Source organism: Tigriopus californicus, chromosome 7 (genome assembly GCF_007210705.1).
Source record: "Tigriopus californicus strain San Diego chromosome 7, Tcal_SD_v2.1, whole genome shotgun sequence".
NCBI lineage: Eukaryota > Metazoa > Arthropoda > Copepoda > Harpacticoida > Harpacticidae > Tigriopus > Tigriopus californicus.
This window is the reverse complement of record NC_081446.1, coordinates 4,905,975-4,913,947: the sequence shown is the minus strand read 5'-3', so window position 1 is coordinate 4,913,947 and position 7,973 is coordinate 4,905,975. Positions and strand designations below refer to the sequence as shown.

General features: G+C 39.5%; 1 pseudogene; it reads right to left on the bottom strand.

Moving 5' to 3' along the window:
• Positions 1-5,842: 5,842 nt before the first annotated feature.
• The window catches only part of LOC131883832 (myosin heavy chain, muscle-like), an 8,347-nt pseudogene continuing 6,216 nt past the window's right edge, over positions 5,843-7,973 (bottom strand).

Sequence of the window (7,973 nt, the reverse complement as noted above, 5' to 3'; positions counted from 1 at the left end):
TTTCTAAAAGGAAAAATGGTCCTTTTGACTATCTTAAGCTTTCAAATAGTGATCTTTATGAAAAATTGATTGAAGTTTTTATGAGATTTTTTCCCCGAAATAGCGTTTTGAGCCACTTGTTATGGATTTTGAATGTTTTTGCTTTACGTCACACTTACATCTTTGGGTCTCCAAGATGGTGACGGTGACCTTGTCTCCATCGGTGGAGTCAATGAGACCTTCCAAATAGCCTCCAGTGGATTTGTCCGGAACCCAGCATGACTTCTTGGGGTCATAGGCTTGGACTTCAACTTGACCTTCAACTCAGGGGACACGATCAACCATGGAGATGGATCGGGATCGGGTCCGTCTCCTTTCTTGATATGGCCGGGCATGGTTGTTACTTTTGGGATGAACTGGAAGGAAGACGAATAGGTGCGATTCATGCTAATTTTTTATACATGTCTAGGCATTTGCTTGGTATTTCTTTATTGGCATTGGATACAAAACAGAATTGTTTTTGTAAAAGCAATTCAATTTTTTGGAAAAAATGGATTTTTAAATGAAACGGAATGGCAATCTCTTTACTGGAGTGCTCTGTTAGACACATCTTGGAAGTGTATGTTTAGAGGAACGCGTTATTGGCAGAATTTAACTTCTCACTGCAAGCAATGGAGAATACAGAAAAAAGAACTTAAAGAAGCACTAGTAATTTATTTTGTCAAGTTCATAGGGGAGTGTTTGAAAGTGATGATGTCGGACAGAGTTTTCAAAGAGTAAGTGAGGTTTTAGTGAAATGCCTCGACTTGAAATGAAAAAGTCGATCTTGTTTCTCTTTAATGTCTTACCTGAGCCCTGTCGAACAATTGTCTGGTGAGGAATACTCCACAGCAGGGTCTTTTATATTGTCCCACGGGATAATCGTGGAACCTTGTTTGATTAGCCACTCCACGGAGTTGGCCGGTTAAACATCACCGCCGTCCAAATTTGAGCCGGGCTTGCCTTTGAAAGTGAACAAGAGGACAACGATATGGACGGCGGCTTTTGGAACCACCTGCGTGAAGGCTGGATTGAAGTGAACTCTTTTTTTGGCATGAAGGAGGGCCTGCTTGTTGCAAGTCCAATTGTCCAATCGAGTTAGCTCCGAAACTGTCCAAAGGCAGATTGGATAAAAGACTATTTTGAGTATTTGTACTCCACTTCTTTGCCCGCACACGGCGCTCAATTTCAATCTCACCCAACACTAGAAACTTTCGGATGATCTAAGCACAATGAACCAAGATTTCAAGTCTTGAACAAACCCTCTCCCTAGAAGGAAGGTGGAATAAATTTTTCTACTTATCCATTCATCCATGGATCGACAAGCCGAAATCGGTTCGAATCCATTCAAATTCAGAGTGACGATGACAATTGAAAGCTGCCGTTAGTGTGAGAGTGTCAACGAGAAGATCAAACTTTTTGTGATTTCCGTCGATCTTGGTGGATAAGCCTTGCTGATGAGAACAAAGAAGAAGTCCAACCATTGTTCCATCGCCCATGTTTAATATTTACATCCTCCTTGGTCCACAAGCAAAAGCCGAATTGATTTCTCCCGCTTGTTTTCCTAATGTTAAAAGGCCCCAACATAACCAAAGATTGACCAGATGGATTTTGCCTTGTACAATTTCGTTTTTCAAAGGTTTTTAACTTATCAATATATTTTGTAAATTCTACCTTTTGAACGAAATTGGAGGCATTTCACAACTTTCTATTACTTCCACATTTATACCTTTTGGATTCATTCGAAAATCTTCTCCCAACGCTTACTCGTTGTAAGGGAATCAAATATACTGAATACCGAAAACAGAAAATATAAGCGAACTCAGATACCATCATATCACGGAAATCGTTTGTTCGAGTAATGTATGAATTGAAAGGCATGTTTCTGTTCAGGAGTGAAGAGACAGAGTTAAATGGAGTGGCATCCACTTCCACTTCTTCCCACTCGAGAAATGAAGGCACTACTTCGTTCCCATGTGACGAATCCTTGAAATTGGGTGTATTTTGCGCTGAAAGAAGTTTTCCCATTGCTATTAGCTTTCAGCCAACCGATCCTGATTTCAGCTTCACTCGTAACCAATTTGAGTGCATCTTTTCAGCAACCACTTGCGACTTAAAGCATCGAAAGGCATCTCTTCGTCGCTTTTTCTTCGTGAGCTTTCACTGATAAATTATTTTCAGTAATTCTGCGGTGATTGGCAACACCATAATAGTGCCGATCGCAATNCACCCATGGTTGTAGCTGGGCTGACCAGCCCCTCGGGTACTGGAGCTTTTTCCTTGGTGATAGGAACGATGTAGAGATTGATTCACCCTGAATCACAAAGCTCTTTGATACAACCGGTTCCAGCGACATTTCTCATCTATGATCAAGGGCTGGAGGAGCTACTTGTGATGGATCACGACGTCTTCACGAGCATTAGGGTGGCATTTGGTCGACATCTGACCGACAAACGGACTACATGATGGGCAATCCAACAACTTTGGGATTTTCCCAAGACAATAACATATGTTATCTTAACATTTTGATAAAAACCGTTCCGGGAACAATCATTCATCTTGTACATCATTTATCCATGTCATATTAGGATGATGTACTCGATTGTGGACGGAACAAGTGGTGAAATGGGCTGGAATTTTCGACTCGTCCTACTTGCCTTGAAATTGCTCATTCAGGGCTTCTCTTTTCAAATGAGGAGGCTAATGATGAGGTTTAATATATACACTTCATTGAAGGAAAGTTACCAAATGTCAAATATTTTGAACTGCATTATTGTGGAAATGCTTGTAATTATTTTCAACTTCAATTCCTGGTTAAACCATGTCCATGCCCAATAACTAAATACCAATAAAAAGTCAAGCTGGCTTTAGCTACCAAATCTGTTTGAACCCTGGCGGCGCTCGGGTCAAGAAGTGGCCATGACGGCAAAAAAATTCGCCTTAGCTCAGGTACTTCACTGATCTACGTTAATTGAGTGTCAAAATAACATCACTGTTGACCATATTTTGTCTAGGGCACCCTAGGCATGATTATCTATGATTAAGTGAAAATGTTCAGTGTTTTCAACATAAGGGTATTTTCCATTGCATTGTGGTCAAATGTGAATTTCACCTTCAACTGCCCAATACCAATATGTCGAAATCACCAATATTGTGTCCATAGGGAAATTCTAAGGGCAAAAATCACAATGAAGAGGTGAGAAAGAATGAGCAAATAGTGACACTTCAGGTACTTAATGCTCTAAACTCTCATTAAAGTCTAATTGAAAGTGGCAGAAACATGTGCATATCTCTTGTTTTTGACCAAAGTTTCTGTTTGTCAATGCATAACTAATAGAGAGTAAACTAATAGAGTGACGTGATATGAAGCCAAAGCAAAAACCTTTGAAAATATTTGGAATTCCTCAAAAATCAGTTTGTTTTGAAAATCAGTTCATTTTGAAATTCAGCAAGAGTTATCATACTAATCAATTGTTTCAAAAGGTATACAAATCGGGTTTTACATGCCACTCATACTTTTGAAGTACATGGTGGGAATTAAGTTCTTCAATCCAACTCTCAACTCTTATTTATTCAAACTGCAGCTATTTAATTTTTGTATCTTTAAGTTGCTCCCAGACCTCTCAACAAGCCTGGAAGAATTATGTACTTGTTTTTGTTAAAATATATCAGTGTAAGTGAAAGACAATCAAAGTTACTGGTTGTTAATGTTTGTTTAGGAGAATTGCAACAATGAGCTGAAAGGTCTTTGAAAATCCTTATGATCAAGAATTTTCCAAGGACAAATTAAACAAATTTTTAAGTAGCATTCCAGATCAACCCTACATTCCAGGCCTAGCACGGTCTGCCAACTCAAACTTGTTGGTGGACCAAACAACATGCAAAGATTGAAAGGTAGAATAGACAACTTATAACTTTTCATTTCAATAGCACTGGGGATTACCCATGGATCGACAAGCCGAAATCGGTTCGAATCCATTCAAATTCAGAGTGACGATGACAATTGAAAGCTGCCGTTAGTGTGAGAGTGTCAACGAGAAGATCAAACTTTTTGTGATTTCCGTCGATCTTGGTGGATAAGCCTTGCTGATGAGAACAAAGAAGAAGTCCAACCATTGTTCCATCGCCCATGTTTAAATATTTACATCCTCCTTGGTCCACAAGCAAAAGCCGAATTGATTTCTCCCCGCTTGTTTTCTAATGTTAAAAGGCCCAACATAACCAAAGATTGACCAGATGGATTTTGCCTTGTTACAATTTCGTTTTTCAAAGGTTTTTAACTTATCAATATATTTTGTAAATTCTACCTTTTGAACGAAATTGGAGGCATTTCACAACTTTCTATTACTTCCACATTTATACCTTTTGGATTCATTCGAAAATCTTCTCCCAACGCTTACTCGTTGTAAGGGAATCAAATATACTGAATACCGAAAACAGAAAATATAAGCGAACTCAGATACCATCATATCACGGAAATCGTTTGTTCGAGTAATGTATGAATTGAAAGGCATGTTTCTGTTCAGGAGTGAAGAGACAGAGTTAAATGGAGTGGCATCCACTTCCACTTCTTCCCACTCGAGAAATGAAGGCACTACTTCGTTCCATGTGACGAATCCTTGAAATTGGGTGTATTTTGCGCTGAAAGAAGTTTTCCCATTGCTATTAGCTTTCAGCCAACGATCCTGATTTCAGCTTCACTCGTAACCAATTTGAGTGCATCTTTTCAGCAACCACTTGCGACTTAAAGCATCGAAAGGCATCTCTTCGTCGCTTTTTCTTCGTGAGCTTTCACTGATAATTATTATTTCAGTAATTCTGCGGTGATTGGCAACACCATAATAGTGCGGATCGCAATGCAGATATGAAAGTCGAAGACCCAAATGATTTCTCATTGTTAGTCTGGTCCGATGTCATTAGAATTTCAGACCCCCTGGTGACTTGCTCCAAAGAACTGCAGGGGATAGAAATATGTGCTTCCCACTCTGCTGACTCTTAAACAACAGAGAATTCCGCTTCATAAACAAGTCCAAGAATGAATCCAACAGAGTTCGCGAAGGAGATTTCGAGTGTCGTCTCTAATTTCAGCAATAAATTAGGATTGAATCTGACAGTACCGCGCAGTAAAGGGGGAAAACAGGGTTTCTTGACGAGTTCACCTAGTTGAAGACATTTGCTCTTTGATGAATAGCCAATCAGTTGATTGAAAATGCATCCTATTTGAGAGGGAAATTTTGTCAGAAAAGAGGGAATATCTTGTTGTCATAGGATGAGCCTGACGTTGACAAGAAACCCCTGTTTCGTCCAGTTCCCGCTTAAGAGGGGAAGCCAGTCGTAACTTTCCATCCTGGCGTTAAAAGCACTTGGGTACATTTCCCCGAGAAGCAAACAATTTAAATGGCCTCGAAAAATACCTGCAATGCCCTAAAAGCTCGTTTTTTCAACTTGAAACTTTTGTCTTAGTTTGAAAAGCTGCCAAGTTTTGGAGAACAAGGTTGACCAGACAAATCACTGAAGTACTCTAAATCAACTGTTCGTTGGAACTAGAGAGTTTTTATTTCTTGATGAAACCGTTGATTGTAAACTTTAATAGCCTTACCTCCAAGAAGAAACCAGATCGACAATGACAAAGAGTCATGTGTCACTTCAATACATGGTACGAAGTTTTGCTGAAATTTCACACTTTCTTTTGCAATGTTGAGCCCTTGATGTGAAAGGCAAATTCAAATTCTGTCATGAAACAACAAAATATTGCCAAATGGTTGAACAACTCAGTTGAGTTCTCAGGTACCGTTTTGAAGAAATGAATAACTTACAAGTTCAATCGAGTTTGCATAATTTATTTCGTTAGTACATTTTTTTGGTATTTTCTAACATGCTGGGTTGGATCAAGGTATGTTATTCCAATGGGATAGGTAGGGACATGATTCTGAGATTTAGTGTGCTCTGATATTAGAAGAATGATCCAGCTCGGGCAGATCGAACATTGCTCATTCCAACTTCAGCGTTCCTGGAGCGATCTTCAGACTCCTCATATTCCTGTTGAGCCTTGCGGAACTTAGCCAAGTTCAAGGCGGCGATTTCCTCGNAGAAAAGCCCGTGAAAAACCAAACAAAAAAAACCACAAGGACTCACATTGATGGAGCTCCTTTAAATTGAAAACATGTTCTTGAACCTTAATTACTTGTAAAAAACCGAGAACATAATACCTTCCCCGCCCTAACTGTTACATACTTTTTGGATTATAGGAGTTATAACGTACCTCATGAACTTGCTGTCATAATTTAACATCATGCTGTTTCCAATTCAATTCAACATGAAATGTCTTCTACTGAGGAAGACTTCATGTGGAAACTGAGAAGCTCATTTTCAATTCATTTACAATTTTGTATGACAGAGTTGCTTTGCATCATTTAGATTTGATTGTAATATCCAAGTTGAGATATCAAGTTATTTTTGAAAGTTTCATATGGATTTAAGCTAATGTAAATAGAAGCTCGTTTTTGGGTAGAGATGAAAGAAGAGTTTTGCAAATATACTATATTAGGTATTTTGTCTCGCTTTTACAATTGGCAATAAGTGCCCATTGAAACCTATATCTTGGGTTTGTCAAGGGAGGAGAGTTTTACTAACACTACTGGAATTTGCATTCTTAGCTTTAAAGAAGAATTAATGATAGAAAATTAGGAACTAAAAATAGGGCAATTGCCTTAATAATTCGTAGCTATTGATATATTTGTATTTTCCATGAAGGAAGAAGCTCTGAAAATGATGTCAAGGTTGCTCTTTCAAACAAACAGAGAGATCGCCTCTTTCCCCACTATGGGTCACCTTCTTTTTGCCGTGTGCCATCCATCTTCTAGAAATCCATGTCCTTACGTATCTAACCTTTTGCTTCAGCTGTTGTTCTGGAGGCTTGGACGAAGATGGCTTCACTAAGCTAAACTGACCTAGCTTGACCTAACCTAACCTGACCTAACCTAACCTAACCTTTCAGTTGCAAGGACCTGGGGGCGGCTAGGCCGCGGCGAAAGCCTGCGGCAGCTCGGTTGCGTCCTCGAAAATAATGGCAGCTGACAAGCAACAGGTTAGCTACCTAAGGATGATACCAAAAGTCTCCTTTGTGATCTGTGATTCTCAGGAAAAGGCTGAAGACCTTGCATGCGTTTAGGATCTCCACCTCAAGCTGTTTGAAAGTAATTAAATTGAATCCCAAACTGCCTGCCGCTGGAAAATCCGGGTATTGTATTGTCAAGCAAGGAGCATTGTTACGAAAATTTGACAATTATTGTCATGGATTAATTTCCTTCCTTCTAATATTCTTAGTGAATATGTAGGTGTTGTTGATCCGGCAGCATCTTTCAACTCAGACTTCGACAATTTTTAACCAGCGTTCCAGATCAGCCAGATCATTCAATTCAAGGACTAGCTCGGTCTGCCAACTCGAATTCGGTGGTAGACCAAATTTCATAAAAAGTGAAAAGTGTTTCGTGGTCAGGGATAACATATTTGATATATTCTACTGAGCACTCCTTACTCTTCCCATTGAACATTGGTACCAGGCAAGTCATAAGCTTTAGAAGATAGACATAGTTTGCAAATTATATTTCGTTAGTATTTTTTGGTATTTTCTCACATGCTGGGTGGGGTCAAGGTACGTCATTTCACTGGGACTGAAAAACATTAAATTTACGATGTTTTGGGGAACGGCTGGGATCTCACTTAAAAGAAAGATCCAGCTCGAGCAGAACGAGCGGTGTTGATACCAAAATCTGCAGCCTTAGAACGCTCTTCAGATTCCTCATATTCCTGTTGAGCTTTGCGGAACTTAGCCAAGTTCAAGGCGGCGATTTCCTCGGCCTCCTCAATTTGTTGTTTGTAGGTCTTGATCTTTTGTTGCAATTTCTGGGCCAGTTCGGTCATCCTTTCTTGGTTCTTGCGGTCCTCCTCTTGTT